The sequence below is a fragment of the Sturnus vulgaris genome, chromosome 9 (assembly GCF_052056855.1).
Source record: "Sturnus vulgaris isolate bStuVul1 chromosome 9, bStuVul1.hap1, whole genome shotgun sequence".
NCBI classification, from domain to species: Eukaryota; Metazoa; Chordata; class Aves; order Passeriformes; family Sturnidae; genus Sturnus; species Sturnus vulgaris.
The window spans coordinates 13,278,208-13,294,864 of NC_142251.1; the positions used below are offsets into that span (position 1 = coordinate 13,278,208).

The following is a 16,657-nucleotide window of genomic DNA, read 5'->3' on the forward strand; positions in this document are numbered from 1 at the left end:
TTTCCAACAATTTTTAAAGGTGTGATTTTTCCCTGTTTCATTCCAGTGGTTTAATTTTGTTAATGTGCTTTGCTGCTGAGAGGGTTAGTCCTGATTCTTCAACAGGATTCAGTGCTGTCATGGATTCTGTGGTCATGCAGAAAAGATGCATGGTCCTGTGAGCCCACATATATTGATTCACATATCTTATAATTACCCAAGTGAGAGCTTAGGTCCTTTTCAGGTGTTCATTCAGATGTATCTCAGCAAATCCTCCTTGCTCTTGAAAGGACCTTACAGGTCTATTTAGTGGAGGTCTTCCTGATTCCACAAATAACTTCCTTTACATGACCTAGTTTAAAGCCAGTCATGTAAAAAGCAAATGGCAAATGAAAGATGACTTCATATCTGATGTCTCCATAAATGTGTGTACCTCAGATATAAAAAGCTGGGTTCTAATTTACTAGAAAGCAGAGGCTTGATCGTGGTGCTATGCTGGGCAGTGTGCCAACCCACAATTTACTGCTGGCCTATATTAATGAGGTAACAAAGTACACTAGGTCAAAATTTCATGAGAATTATAAGGACCTTGCTGGGACAAAAGATTTCTGTAATTCTTAATCATCATTCTTTCATGGGTATATCCAAAATCAATATTGTTTTTCTCATTATTAAGAGAAGAGAAACTGAAATAGCAAAATAACACCAAGTCTTAAGCTACAGTGCCATGTTTTAGTTGGCAGTATGTCATACTGAAAATTATTTTTTAAATTCTGGGCAATTTGTAAAGTGCATTCTAACATGCAACATGATACTGTGTATAAATATATATATATGTACATATATATATTTTTACTATATACATTATGTCCACACAGATATCATTTCACTTTGATGAGATAAACAGACCTTTCCACAAGAATTCTTTATATGCTGCACATAATGCAACTTCTTCTGTACAAGTGGTATGTGCTTTAGAGAACTTTAAGAAAACAGTGTGTTTAAAGTAGAGCAATTTACATTAAACTGCTTGGCACCATGGTTCAAAATCTGATGGACAAGAACATATAGATTAGAATGGATTTTCAACAAGTCAGTAGCATTTCATCTGTGGCTAAGAATAGTACTTTGACCCAGTTTTTTATCCAATTTTCATACAAACAGGCATAAATTCACCATGCAGAGTCTCCTATACTTATCCTGGGGAAAAAAAAAAGGAAAGAAAAAATAAGGATAAATGCATGTGATAAACTCTGATAAATTAGAGGGTTTCTTTCCTCTGCTATATCAACAAGCCAGGAGCTATTTATTCAGTTTGAACCTAGCAGATATTCCCTTACAGTTTGGAAGAAAACCTGATAATATGATTGTTGGGTGTAATCCTGCAAGGATAACTTCACTTGCTGTCTACCCTTGTGTAGTTTGTGGTGCACATGGCACAGAGCACTGGAGATGCTGAGGAAACACAGACTTGTCTCACATGGCAGGAACCACAAAGCAGTGTCATGTCACTCACTCTCTTTAACACACCTGTCCCAGGTGAGGAGCTGTGCTTTGCCTTCTCCTCAGACTGCAGGGAATGAGCCAATGGACCCAAGTGAAGCCACTCTGAGACATTTATTTCCCATGGATTAACCAAGGGGAGTTCACCTCCCCAGTGCTTGCCTCTCATTCCCCACTGAGCCATGCAGGTAGGCTCCCACACAATGGCACAGAGACAATTGCTACTGTACAATACCTATTTTAGCTGAGAGGTTAAAAGTTTATTAAGCTGTGGAAGAAGTCTGTGTTTATTAAGTCTGTAAAATCTAACACATTATAAATGTATTATTGCAGATTTTACTATCAGAAGTGAATTAAATTGGAATGCATTAACTTAAAACATATTAAGCAAAGACTGAAAAAATATAAAAATGGTTAATAGTCATGTTCTCAAAAAAAGGCTGTCTAAAGCAGCAGAAATTGAATTTATGACATTTGGGGAAAGAAATGGTCCCATTTGTGTGAGAGTTTAGTTACAAGATAGCTTTAAAATGGACATAAGTTCAGAATGTAGGAGATCTTGTATAAATCAAGAATTACAGTGTTCTAAAGCCAGAATTTGTGAGTGGAATGAGGTGCTGGCACTGCAAACCTGCATTTTTTAATGATGCAATACACCAACTTATTTAAACCCCTATCCCTGCTCAAGGCCAAAATTGAACTCTGAGTCAGGTGACCTTGGTAACTGTTTTCTATGAATTTGTGAATAAATCTTTCTTTTTCTGAGGGCTGGGGAGAGATTAGGAAGAGAAGAAAAAGAGTTGTAAAAGGCTGTAAAAAAGTAGACTACGTATATATATATGGTTATTTATGCATATATAAAAAAATAGATAATTTTTCCCACTGTGTCTTTCTGACAAGTAAAATGAGGCAACACTTGGATTACAAGTATGGACTCAATGAATAATGACCACAAATTATTAATTGTAGTTTAATTGTTCAATCTTAACAAGTTAACAGAAGGTTAATTTTCAAAGAAATTTTATTTACAGGCAAACTTGAATGACTATGTACAAGACATGATGTAGGAATACAAATGTCCATGTGGAATTTTAAGGGAGCATGATGGTTTTTAGAAGAGTAGCCTACTAAAAGAAATCTCCTACATATATGTATATATATATATATATATATATATATATATATATATATAGCATTAACTGCCAGACTAAGATTTATATATGTTGTATATGTTTATACCTTATATAAATTGCCAGATGAGGTTCTGTCATTTTTCTTTCTGCTTCTTAGTACAAATAGGAAAAAGCAATCTAGGAAGAGCTATCAATAAGGAGCACAGACCCTTATTGTACTCCAAACCTCTCACGCTATTTCTAGTCATTCCCTGATCAGCATGATTGGTTGCCTGTGTACATTTTAAGCCACTGAGACTGCCAGCTCTGCTGACACTATGTCAAAAACCTAACACTTAACAAATGGTCTAAATTTCTTTTGACCAAAGCACAGATAAGCCCTATCAGCCTAAATGCTGGGGTACTGAAGGTGATTGTCTAGATTTGTGCTATCCCAAAACTGTAGCCCATTTCTAAGGTCTCTTTAACAGTGGCATTAGCTGAGAAAAACCTAAAGTAACCACAGTGTCAATATACAGTGTTAATACTCTTAACGTAGCAAGATTCAGGACAATTTCTGAGCTTAAAACTTTCACAGAATAGTTAAAACAAATAAAAAAACAAACAAGCAAAAACAAACAAACCCTAAACCCTGCTTTTATGTGTTGCACTGTTTAACACTTGTACATTAGGATATCTGTGAGATCCAGTATTGATGGGAGCCAAAATAAAATTCCAGAGCAAATGCCTTCTGCTATTGGAAAATTGAGGTGTCATCCCTGAGAAAGAGATGTGTCTCCCCACAGTGACTCTGTTGTTCCAGTAAACCAGGAAGAATGAAAATCTTCTTCTTGATGGCAGAGAGAACACGAGCCAGATCCTGCTAGAAAACTTGTCCTAAGCAGAAAGTCTTCAGAAACTGAAAAATGTGGGAGCTCCTCAGAAGGTCAAGAAGCAAATAATTGCAATGGATCTTTAGCTGATCCAGACCCAGGCCTCTTTTGCAATTCACACTTTATTCAGAAACAAGCTACGTATAACAAGAAATTAAAGAGTAAAAACAACTCTGTGTTCCTTACAAATATGCTCCAAGTAAAAAAAAACAAACAAAAAAAAAAAAAACCCAAAAAAACCCCCAAACAAAAACAACAAAAAAAAATACAAACAGATTGCAAAACACATTTAAGTTCAGAAGATGCAGACTTCCAGAGAGACTTGCAGATAGAGACTTGCAAAATAAAAGTACTTTTCTGTGGTAATTATCTTAATTGGATCCCTCTTTCTTTTTTATTTTTATTTTTCTTTCATTTTTTTTTAATGATAAATTCATGCTCCTTTTCTGTGATATTTTTTCTGTTTAGTCTTGTAACATAGACTTGGAAAATTACTTTTTAGAACACAATGCTTTTATATATAATACAGTTTTGTGAATTTGCATTTCCAGGCCAGTGTATGGGTTATGTTTGTTTTTTGCTCGATTTCTCAATTGCCTGCAAAAATCTATTATGTCATAAATGGCCAGTGAAGTAAAAGGCTGGGAGTCACTACTGGAAGATGCATGACCCATAGGAAGGCTTAAGTTCAACCACCTTCTTTTTCACTGAACCTTAAAATGTTAAATTTTGTCTGATGAAGGAAAGCTATTAAGAAGAAGCTGTTTTTTTAATGAAACAGAAAACCACTGAGTTCAGTTATTAAAACTATACTTGTCACAAAAATGTGAATCACTTCTTCATCAATTTGAGCGTTCTGGCTATTCACTGTATGTTTAACAGAATATAAAAATATAAGTCCAAAGACTTTTGGAATATGCTTTGGCTTCTTTCCTTCTGTTTAGTCTTTCGTTTCCACTGTAGTCCACCAAAACTTAACTTTCCAGCAAAACTAGTTTATCATTCTAATCAAATTGGGCATACTCCAACATTGCAGGCTTTGTGGTGCACTTGCTACCACAAACTGCCTTAGATGTGCTCAGTATGAGAAAAGGGTTAGTGAGTTTTTTGAAATACATTTTTATATTTGCTGAAACTGAAATCCCTTAGCAGTTCTAGAGGCAGGCACTATATAAACACTTGCATTATTTTCTTTTAAATATATATAGAAACAGATTAAATAAGAGGTCATTTTTATTTTGCAGTGATTATTGCAATTCTTCTTCTTCTTTTTAATTCTCTGTCTCAAAGAGTGGCTTATAAACCACCAAGGTCAGCAGAAATTTCTACCTCACTTTCTATTTGCATCATCAGACAACACTAACTTCTCTCACTCAGCACAATATTTGTAAATCTCCACAATACTTTTAAATAAATGTAAATTAGTTTCACAGAACTCACTTTAGGTAAAGAGAAATTTTCCATAGTCACATATTAATAATCACAACTGATGACAAGAGTAGGATTTCTGTTCTTATGAAATTTCTGTTAAAAAAACAGTAATACTTCCTATAGGGCTGTTTTTAGAAGGTATAAGAAAAAAAATAGACAGTGTAAATGAAATGTTAAATTCTTTTAATCTTTCAACAGACTGCTTTAAACAATAGTGTTTCTTAAAATATACTTATTGTCAGGATATCTGTTGAAGCCCCATTATTCATGAGGCAACAACGGTATTTTCTTTGCTGCATGTATTCTTTAAACTTCTCTGGGGATATGTGTTTCATTCCAAGTAAGACCACAGATTTTATTTTAATAAAAGAGATTTAGCTTTGTCTATATATCTACCCCATCATGAAAATTTTCCTTCCACTGGTATCCATTTAACCACTTCATGCTTTCAAACCTTAACGTATGTCTCCTTCCATTTTGTTTACAGGATTCTATGCCTTAGACCAGAGAAATGTAATGGAAATCCAACTTCCCATTTACATTTAATATGAATGCTATTTTCTAGAGCTGAAATAGATTATTTGCCCACCATTATGAGTGCTCTGATCTAATGAAATATGCATATGCATATAAAGTAGTTGAAAAGTCAGCACAGGTGTACACCTTCAAGTTGAAAAACAAAAATTCTTTGTGAAATCTCTAGCTTCAGCTGAGATGGCTATGTCTGGATTATAGATAAAAGAATAATATCCTTCAAGTTAGTAGTTCTAATAATTCAAGTGGCAACTTGCAGAGATTGTTTTCATTCAACAGAACCTTGGTCTCATTCTGGTTTTGCTAATCATTTACTGTATGGTTATAGAAATATTGGATTCCCAGCATACCAGTCAGAACATGCATATAATTCTATTTATAAGTGTTTTTACAAGGCTCACTTAATTACAGACAGATTCTGATGATGTATTGAGTAGCCCCAATGAGTTTATTGAGTACTTCCAGTGACCCCTTGCAGGAAAAGGTGCTATTAGCATCAGGAAAAGTGGCTCGATTGATTCCTCAGTGTTTAGAAGATCATTTGAAATCCCCAAGTGCTAGATAAATGCAAAGTTATATGTCATGTGTAACTCATATGGACTATGAGAAAATAATTTTTATGCAAAGGAGTTCAGTAGCATGCACCCTGCCTCCTATTGACTTCATTAAGTCCCCGTGTGGGAGCAAGAGGCAGCAATTTGCAGATCCCTCTGAAGAACTAGGTCTTTACAAGGTAATCTCAGCATACATCATGTGTTCAGCAATGAGTTTGATGGAACATAAAACAAAATTGTGGTGACAAGCAAATCCATCAATGGCACACCCAGTAGATTCCAATTAAGTTAATTAGAGTAGACTTTCTAATGAGTGGAATGTCAAACACTGGATCCATGCCCAATGCTAATCATTCATTCATTTTGCTGCTGGTTCTAATTCACATTTTGCCAAGGAGGTTTCATGCATTCTGACACCAAACTATGAGCAAAGTGCCTCTGCTTTAGAAATAGAAATAGAAGTACAAGCACAAGTTTGACACACTAATTAAATATGCCAGGGTGCAAGATATATTGCTAAGTGTTATTCTGTCCCTATAAATGCAGGCATCAGCCAAAGCACAGAAAGGGTTTTTATAAAAGGTCCACAGAATAAACAAGACAGTGACAGTAACTATCCTGTTAATCTGAGAAGTCTACTGAAGTGGCATTGAAATAATAAGGAAAAACCCCAGAGGTAAACCTGTTACACTGAAAGAGTACTGAAGTCAGAGTATACCAAAACAATGGAGGAGTAACCACATGAATATCAGCCAAATAATTTCAGATAAATGCTTTGTATATGTCAGAAGCAGAGTTCCAGAAAGATTTCCAGAAAGATCTAGAAATATAGATTGCTAGCATCCAGGGGAAATACTCTCCTGCACCAGTATCTTCAATAGCTAACATAAAAGGTTAGCTTCCATCTGCTGATAATTAAGCATTCTTGAGCTTATTTCTTATTAGCTTCAACAGCTGATGAGGATGGATGTGCATTTGGGCACCCAGTTGTGCACTGGGGAGGCAGCAGCACCGACACACATCCATCTCTTCTGATGGGTCAGCTACAAGGACAGGAGCCTTCCCCAGGGCTGGAAGAAGGGAGGCAGCAGGAAAACCCCAGGTCACAGCAGATATTCTATCCAGACTAATTTCTCGTGCACTTTCTGGATTTGCTACCTAAATTTCTGCATGACAAGAAACCATATCTGTAAGAGCAGATGCAGAACCTTCAAATCCATTCTTAGGATAGCAGGAGGTACAAAGGATGACTATCTTCAATATATTGTGTAGGGAAATAAGTTGAAGTTTCCACTGACTTGAAAGATCAGTTGGTACTGATTTGATTCTCATGCACATTTTTTGGTAGCTCAACTGAATTAGAGAAACAATTTTAACTTAAACAGGGTGTATATGGTCTATGCTTCCTATGTCTGGAAGGAAGCTGAAGCTAAATTTTCTGATTTTTTACAACAGACATAAAACACACTAAGTCAGCCTTTTAGCTACTCTATAGATGCTCTCCTGATGAATTGTTCATAGAGCTCTGGTTCCTCAGTTCTGCCCACTCCTGCTGATGTTAACAGTACTAAGCAAGGTGGAAAGTGAAGCAGAGACTGCTCTGATTAAGGTGGTTTCCCAAAACATACCTTCATTGCACAGAATCTAGCACTTTGGAGAACATTTTAGTGATCAGGTCAACAGTCTTCCCAGATAAAATTGGAAGTTAGTACACTCTGCTAAAAAGTCATGCTTCCTCAGAAGCAGCTTATAATAGACATATCAAATGCATTGGATGATTTGTAATACATGCAAGGATCAGTAAGTCACATTAAATAAAATCAGATTTAGTAAAATTGTGTAGCCTACACTGCATCATAAATTATTAAAATTAATGAACCTGATCCCCTCAGCAGATTACTCTATGGCTGACACTGGTATAATTTCATTGATATTAATGATTCACTTCCAGTTTCACAGTGATGTAAAACTGGAATAATAGCACGATGATTCAGGTCTAATACTGTTAAATTAGCTGCACCATTTACATTAATAGATGGCAGGCAAATATGTCTTCCTTCATTCACTCAGCCCAGGTGATTAGGGAGTTCTTTTTTCTGTCCATTATATGGCACATTAATCCATACATTTCATATACACCTATATAGCAGCTTTTGGATCCTGATATTCAGAAATGTAATTTTAGTATGGTGAGAATGAGAGGTGAAGGCTGGTGAGGGAGGTTGTGTCAGAAATGGAATGAAAGTTGTAACCTAAGTTATGTAACTGGTGCACCTCTGGTATTTATTCCTCCCCTGGTGGATGTCTTGGTCTCAAATATTGTTAAAGAACTGACCAGCCTTTCCCTGGCCCATGGCACCCTGTGGGACAGGTTTAAGGCTCTGGCACTGGATGGCATAAGCCCATCAACTGTGCATGATGGAGATTCTCCTCTAGGCCAAAGGGAATAAACCAATCTAGATTTACCTCCATATGCAGCTTTGGAATTCAGTGAGTGAAAGAGTAATGCTGTCAGAGTGCACTGATATTACAGTTAAGCTATTATACAAGGTAAATCTAATTAACTCATTGCAACATTCAGATCACAGAAATTAGTTGGTTTTTTTTTTTTTTTTTTGCTTAATAACAAATACACACAGACATTTTTGTTGCACAGAAACATTTTTGATGCACACAGACATTTGCACACTTTTGGTGTACGCAGGCAAGTCATGTGTTTAATTTTGTAAATTTAAATAAGAAATAAATACGATGCTCATGCCCCAGTTACATGTCCACATCATAGTCATTTAACATAACTAAAAATAGATTATATAAGCAAAAACCCTTCTGACAAAACACAGCTTTTAATGTGACATATAGCTTTGCTTTTGACACACTCTAGTTTTTTGAGATTTCAGTATTTTTAGTGAAGAAAATACATTTAAATCAACAAATACTGTTACCCCAAAGACTTTTAGTCTTATCCATGTTATTTCACTAACATATATTAATGTGGAATGGAGAGAAGCCATTATATTGTAAATGCTAAACCAGCTACACAGCTGACTTAGAAACATGGCTAGTCTGAAATACTTTTCCCAACATATAAACATTGAAAAAGCTACTGCTTTCTTAAAACATGATACAAATATGTACACAAATAGCTATAGTTTAAACTTGACAGTTGGAACTGAAGTCATTGTAATGTTTGCACAAAATACTTCCAGGTGTATAAATACATTATATTCATCCAAATCTGAGGCTTACAAAGAATATGGTCTGTTCAGTGAGCAGGTTCAGTTCTGCAAGCTGAGGATATTTAGGGCACCTACTTCAAAGTGTAAGGGACTTTCAGTGAAATCAATTGTAAGCTTTAATTTTGTTGAATTTAGATTTTTATTTTGTGTAATAATGAAGTCTCAGTTAAATTACAAAATTTTATGAGAATATGGAAACTGGTTATATCGTTCAGAGTAACTGGCTAAAAATAATTTAATTTTTAAAAAATTCTGAATTTCTGAAAGTGCTGAATTAAAGCATTTTCCTTTCTCCCCTGCTCTTTGGCTAACTTTTGTTTATAGTTATATTATTCCTCAGCTTTTATTACTGCTTGTTATCTGAAATATTCATGTTCATTTTTCTAATACAGTACAGTATTTAGTGGATGTCAGAAAAGCTTAGTGCAGTACCATTTTTGTTGTCATGTGGGTGTCAAATCCATGTGCTCTTACACAGAATTCTAATGGAGTTCTGTTGCCAGTTGAGAAAGTGGAGTACTGCAGCATGACCACCACTACAATTTTCCTTTCTTCTTCCCACTCATTACATTCTCAAGTTCATTCCAAGTAAAACTAAGTAAACTTTTTTTCCAGAGAAGTTTGGCACTGCTTTTATTCATAGCTTTATACATGTTGGGGCTATTTATATTTTTAATTTGTTTTAATTTCTGGAGGTCCCATTACTTCCATTGCCTTGGAGCTGCATGGAGCAGCCTCACCCCAAGTGTCAGCAGAGGCAGCAGGTGACAGGCTGTGGCTCTGAGCTGCTGCTGAAACTGCTGATGCTGCAGCAAATAACTGTGATGACAGATACCATGGCACTAAACTGGTACCGGATTGCAGGTGGTTGAAATATGAAAGAGGATTTTTATGTGAGAAAATCATTATCCAGAAGAGACAGAGTGGTTTATTATGTCCAGACTTGAAAAGTTCTTCACCAAGAATGATGCTGTGATATGCAGCTAACATGGTACCACATACATTTATTTCTTTGCTAATAAAGAGCCTTTCTGTTTTGTTGATTTGGGCTTTTTTATTATTATTTGAAGCATCATTAGCATTATGTAAAAGGAATTATTACCCTGGTTGATCCTTCCTTTTGTTGATAGATTGGTTCATTTTTTCATTCATAAGTTGCCAATATCTGAATTCATATGTTAATAGAGAAAGACTTAGTATACAATAAGCTATAATTAAAATCACCTAACAAAACCAAACCAAACAAACAAACAAACAAACAAACAAAAAAAAAAGGAAAAAAAGGAAAAAAAAAGAAAAGAAAAGAAAAGGAAATCACATATTTCCTGAAATTTGAGCTAAGGTCTTATTTATTATTGGGGGGAAAAAAAAAAAAAAGACTATTTAACACTTCTTAGAAGTCAACACCCAGTTTCTGCCAGAGCAAGAAAGGAAGCAGATTCCAAAGATAACAAAATACAAGGGATTTGTCAGAAAAGGATCCCCCTGCGATACCTTGTCATCGCTCTTTCATTAAAAGTTATCATGACATCATATTATGTTTAAATTTAGCTTAGTTAGAATCTATTTGCCTTTTGCCTTCATGAAAACATTCTGTTTGTTCTTTTCTGATAAACCATTTGTCTACATTTCAGACATCCTGAAATACTTTCAATTAGGTACTTGTAGTTTTTGCTCATTGATCTCATGCCATGTGAGTAACCTGAAGCCAGGGCTGTGTGTCATTAGGACCCTTCTTTATCCGGGAGCCTGCAGCAGTCAGCAGTGACAGCAAAGCCTATGCCACACCTGGGGCAGTGCCTGTGCCACCCTTAGTGTTGAGCACATTCCCCATTTCTGTGCACATGTGTTTATGCTATAGATTAGCTAAATAAGTGTATGAAATGTCATTTCACAAACATGAATTTGTCTGTTGGAAAATATCGAGGTTCGTACCTTTGATTTGGAAAGTATTTTAAAAGACCAATGGCACTGAATAAAGGATAGGTCCCTTCAAAGAAGATTTATTTTCATCAGGATTTGACCTGCTGCTGGAGGTGTTTGATTAGATAAATAGAATAAAATTGAGCTTAGGATATTTGCAGTGTTCTTCTCTCATTTTTCAAAGAAGGAAGATAGAGTCTAGAAGGCCTATGGTGATATCTTCCTCCATAGCTCATCAAAGTTTTGAATCCAGTACATTTGTTCTGTGCTGCTTTCCTGAGTACAGCTTTGATTTTAACATTTACCCCCTTGACAGACTCTCCAAGGCATTACATCATTTCATAAAACACTGAAATATGCACCTGAGGGGTGCCCATAACACTCCTTTGGTTATCTCCGTGTGAGGTACAAATCAGTGCTATAAGTGCATTCTCTTTTCTTCTATGTTATGAACATCCATTTAGCAATCCCATTGCATAGCTTGTATATAACTATTGCCTCAGAAGTAATAAAACTCTAAAAGCATGCAATATGTAGGTCTTTCCTCTTAATATAAATCAAAATAAATAAAAATTGTGCCATTGAAAGATACACATATCTAGGAATTTCTTTTCAGTAACAGAATTTTATTTAAGTTTACATATACCCCAACCCTTCTCAAGGGAATATCTCAGTAGAATGGGAATGAATAATGTGACTACCCTCCTGAAAACCAAAATCTTGTAAGTTACAAGCACTGTGCCTTTCTGACTTTTAGATTCTAATGCCAGTTAAAATTCTAATTAAAGTCAAGTTCCAGACAGAGATAATACTCCAGTTTTGGTAGTAATCTCATTGGGGGGTGGGGGGGAGGAGGGTTAGGGTGGGGAAAAGAGGGTGGGGAACTAAAAATTAGTAGTTTTCATACAATTAACTACTACTCGTGCCTCAGCAACTGTGTGTTGTGGAGTAGCTAGGGAGACATTTAGTTCAAGCATCCACTTCATAACAGAAAACAACAGGTTAGTATAAATCTTTTGTTATTTACTTGTGTATGATGATAGAGTTATGTGAGTATAAAAGGGGATGCTTTGTCCTCTTCTGAAATGAAGATAGAAATATACTCAACTGCAGACCAATTATTATGATATTCAGGTATTTTGAAGTCTCTTGAATAGGAAACATTGAGCTGCACTTGTGTGATGATTAGCTTCATTGAGCTCTACTAGCAAATGTAGTACTTAACTTCAATCAATGCAGAGGTTAGGCAAAGGAAGTTTACTGTATTGATGGATTTCATGAGGGATATATGGAGCCATCTGGGAAGAGGTCAGTCTTATGAACCTGCTAAAAGAGCTGGCACTGTGGATTTCATAGAAAGTAGCCACAGACTTCAATCAGATTACACTACCTGAATCATGACACAGCTGCATACTCTCAATCTTACCTTACTTACAGACTGCAGTGTGCAAGTTCCTGCAAACAACTATTGATTCTGTTAAAAATAAATAAGAATCTATTACAGGGGAGACTGCTGTTTCTAGTGTTCAGAAATGTTTTATTGCCTTCCTGTTGAAATAGTGATGTCTTGCTCCAGGAAAATTATAAGCCTAGGGAAAAAAATGTATCCCAAATCTTTAGGAAAGAAGTCTGCAGAATGCATCACTATTAGATATATATTCAAGATCAAAATTATGGGCTAATGTCTGAAAATAGGAATCCTAGGCAGCTAAGAATCCAGAAGAAATGACAAGGCAATTGAAATGTTTAACTGCATAAAAGTTATGTACTTGCAGCTGGTCAGCCTCAAGCTGTTGCAAGCTATGAAACTATTCCTTTGTAAGGCAAAGAGACATGGAAAAGGAAATATCTGTGCAAAAGCTATTATCATTATTAATAATTCATATAATTACATTTTCTTTCAGATTGCTTCATCATTTTGCAGTGAGTAGCTCATGGTGTTGTTTCTGTAGTTAACACACGCTTGGAATAATCATTAATAAATCCCATGGCTAAGTGTTTCTATGCAGATTTTATCTTACCCTAGACTCTTAAGCACATTGCATTTTATCACTATTTATATCACTGCACTTATTCCTAAATATATATATATATATATATATATATATATATATATATATATATATATATGTATGTATGTATGTATGTATGTATGATTTCCTATCTGGTGCAGTTTTGAAATTATATCCTGTGCCAAGTCAGGTTAGATCAGTATTTAGATGACAAAAATATAAGGAGCCATTACACAGAGAGTCCTTTAGAAATTATTTTTTATCAGTAGCTCTTTTTCCTGCCACCAAACCTGAAATTCTGCACAAATTGACACATTATCAGAGGATGCTATGCTTTCTTGTTGAAATCCTTGTCTTCTCTATAAGGCACCCATCAGACTCTAGGCTCTTGGCTTTGGAGTCAGCTAAGCCTCCTCTTTAAGAGCAGGAAAATGCCAAGTCTTTCAAACCAGTTACTGCAGTCAAATGTTATCTAGCACATCCTGTAACAAGAGGGGAGGAAGCTCTTGTGCACCACCAGGGAGGGCAAATATAACTTTCTGTGCTATGGAGTCAAGCACAGAGTGAAGCTGGGATTCACAACTAGAAAACACTGAGACCCAAGCTGCTTTTCCAGATAGATTCTTTTAATTTTAATAATTTTTTTCAGATTGTGAAAACATCAGGAGAAATCTCTTGAAGTATATGTGCTAGATTGAAAAGTATTAAATTAGCAGCATGATAAACATTTGATTGAGTACAACCTGAGGGACACTGTACAAATATTCATAAGGTCCAACAAGATAAGCAATGGGAAGGAAAAGAGGCAGCATAAAGTTAGAGAGAGACATCAAAATATTCAGCTAAATTCAAAAGCAATTCCAACATGAAAACAGGTGTATTAATGAAAAATGAAAGTTTTATAAAACTCAGTAAACACTTAAATATTTTAAGATGCAGACACTGGGGTTAATGTATTTATACAGTTCCATTGAGAAGCATTGCAACTTCTCTAAAAGGTCCATGAATAATTTTGCTCATCTGGTTAATATTAATCAAGTTTATATAAACTACATACATACATGATTTTTGTGTATAATTTCAAATACAGCATTTGTGAAGGTAGTAGGTTCACTGAAGTGGCAAGAGCTGCAAATAAAAGGAGACTGAAATCAGAAATAGATGAAAACACAGATATTTTTACATCAGCAAACAGAGAAATACCAGCAATTCTGGCCAATCAACTACATCTTTGTATCAAAAAACTAAATGTAGGCATTTTGATGTATTTAGATGCCCTGGATAATAACATAATGGAGTCTTGGATTCTTCTAGAAAATTAAAGGTAGAATTTAGCACAACGAATTGATTAAGCATCTTCTAAATAAAATATGCAATAATATTATTAAAGCCATACAGTCAGATTATTATTCAAAACACAAATGTTTCATCTGTCACTTGGTCTAAATTAGAATTTTTTGCTTCAGATAGGCTGATGCTTGCAAGATAATTTTCAATTTCAGATACAATGGAAACTTCCTGTGACACAAGAGTGTAAAGAGAATTTCACTCTCTGCATGGGACAGTAGAACCACCCTGCATAACACACTTCACATGCTACTAAAATGTGCTGCCACAGATAGCTCCTGCAGGACTAAAATTATACTGCAATCTAGACAGAGAGAAAACCTCCAGCATTTCTGGTCTTTAAGCACAAACGTGCCTTTCAGTCACTCTGAACTGCTTCTCAGCCTTTCAGACAGCTCACAACAACTAGAAGGAAATGCAAGGAAAAGCTATAGACTGAGTATAATGTATAGGCTCCAAAAGCCAGAGAAGTACCTTAGTTACTTCTAAGAGAACTTATTTCTTTGAGACAAAAAAAATAGGCGATGTAAAAAGGTGCAATTACATTATTATTTAAGTCTCAAAACAAAGTCTAGTCTAGTCATTTTTCTAGCCTGTAACACCAGGCTGAGCTCTTTGTTAATCAGCATCTTCAAAGACTCCATTTTTCAGTAAATGAAATTCCCTGTCCATTGGCTAAGGTAGACAGGGTTTGTGTAGGACAATGCTTTGAAAGATTCCCCTAAACCAGGTTCTTTTAACTTCCTCATTTCCAATTTGTTCTTCATTCCTTAGGCCTGCAGCATTGCAGCTTTAATTTATGTTAATGAATGATTGGATTATGCTGCTGTTGCCAGAGCATCTGATATGTCTGCATTGCTCCTCTGTTCTGTGACAATGCCTTCAGTGATTAGCTGGGCACATTTAAGCATTTGTTTGCACTGATATTTAAACTTCTGTATGGCTTTTAAGCAAGAAGACAGTGGCAAAAACTTTGTAGCAGACAGAGAGCCAAGTGTGACACACCAAAGGCAGATTAGTCGGCACCGCCGCACAGTGAAGAGAGAAAAGATTAAACATTCTTCATTTGCTAGTTATGTTGGAGACTGTTTTCAAGTGGAATAACCTTCAGGTCTCTTTTTTCACTTTAAGTCAGTAATTAGTAGTCATGGTTGTTTAAAATATTTGCTTGTTTATATTCTGTATTATATCGATTTGCAGTAATTTCTTCAACCCTGTCACATCTAAAATGTACTCACAAAATACAAACTTATGCATGTTTTGTTCCAGGAATGTATTTCAGATTTCCATTGATATTTCCTTTTTAGAAGGGCCAAAATCAAGAAAATTAACAATTTCTGAAACAGAGACTTTGTTTCAAGCAAGTAAAAGCTTCCACTGGGCTTTGTTATCCTCTATGTCTCAATTAATGTTAATTTCAAGAGTGGATCCCATTTATTGAATTTTCACAGTGTTTTGTCCTTCACTTTTAAATAGAAGCCAACAGGAGTTGTTATCCAGTCCAGCACCTAGTGATCGATGACAGATATAGATTAAATTTGCCTGAGACAGGAAGAAAGAAAACCTGGATCTCCTACTTCCTCTGTTTTTGTAGAAAATGCTAATATACTATTACTAAAAAAAAAACCCTCCTCTACTGCCAGTGTTACAAGCACTTGTCAACATTCATTTTATTTGAGCCAAATTCATTTATTTTTGTTACACTAAGAAAGCATTTAGCTCCAGTCTATGCAGTTCTCTGTAAAGCTTGGTATTTTCCCCTGTAATTTCATCCCACATCCTTCAATGAAATACAAAAATTGTTGAGAGTTTTGTCACAGGTGTCATTTGGACTGTGATTTCAAACCTATTTCATGTAACCTGAGATCCAGCAATTAAATGTCTCTGTAAACCCTCATTTCTCTGACTCAAAGTTCCAGTGCTGGGACTCCATGTGTGGGGTATAGTGAACAGGCATAAATCCTTGCAAGAATCAAATTTTCCAAAGGTTCCAAGTAGCTTAGGAGCCTAAGTTTTATTTTCAAACACAGTTTAAACACTAAAGAGACTTTGATTCACAATTAATGGTCCCTGAGCCACTTAGGAGAAAATAAATGAGAAAAGATTTGGGTAAGGCAATGCAATGTATCC

At 35.5% G+C, this 16,657-nt stretch overlaps 2 long non-coding RNA genes across 4 annotated transcripts in view; one reads left to right on the forward strand and one right to left on the reverse strand.

Annotated features, from left to right (window-relative positions):
- The first annotated feature begins 12,115 nt into the window (after positions 1-12,115).
- The window catches only part of LOC148222816 (uncharacterized), a 33,687-nt gene continuing 29,145 nt past the window's right edge, over positions 12,116-16,657 (forward strand). For both annotated transcript variants that reach the window (XR_015805389.1, XR_015805390.1), the window contains exon 1: positions 12,116-12,169. This is a non-coding gene — a long non-coding RNA (uncharacterized LOC148222816). The remainder of the gene's footprint in view (positions 12,170-16,657) is intronic.
- LOC148222817 (uncharacterized) overlaps positions 13,803-16,657 on the reverse strand; it is a 99,604-nt gene continuing 96,749 nt past the window's right edge. For both annotated transcript variants that reach the window (XR_015805388.1, XR_015805386.1), the window contains one exon: positions 13,803-14,308. This is a non-coding gene — a long non-coding RNA (uncharacterized LOC148222817). The remainder of the gene's footprint in view (positions 14,309-16,657) is intronic.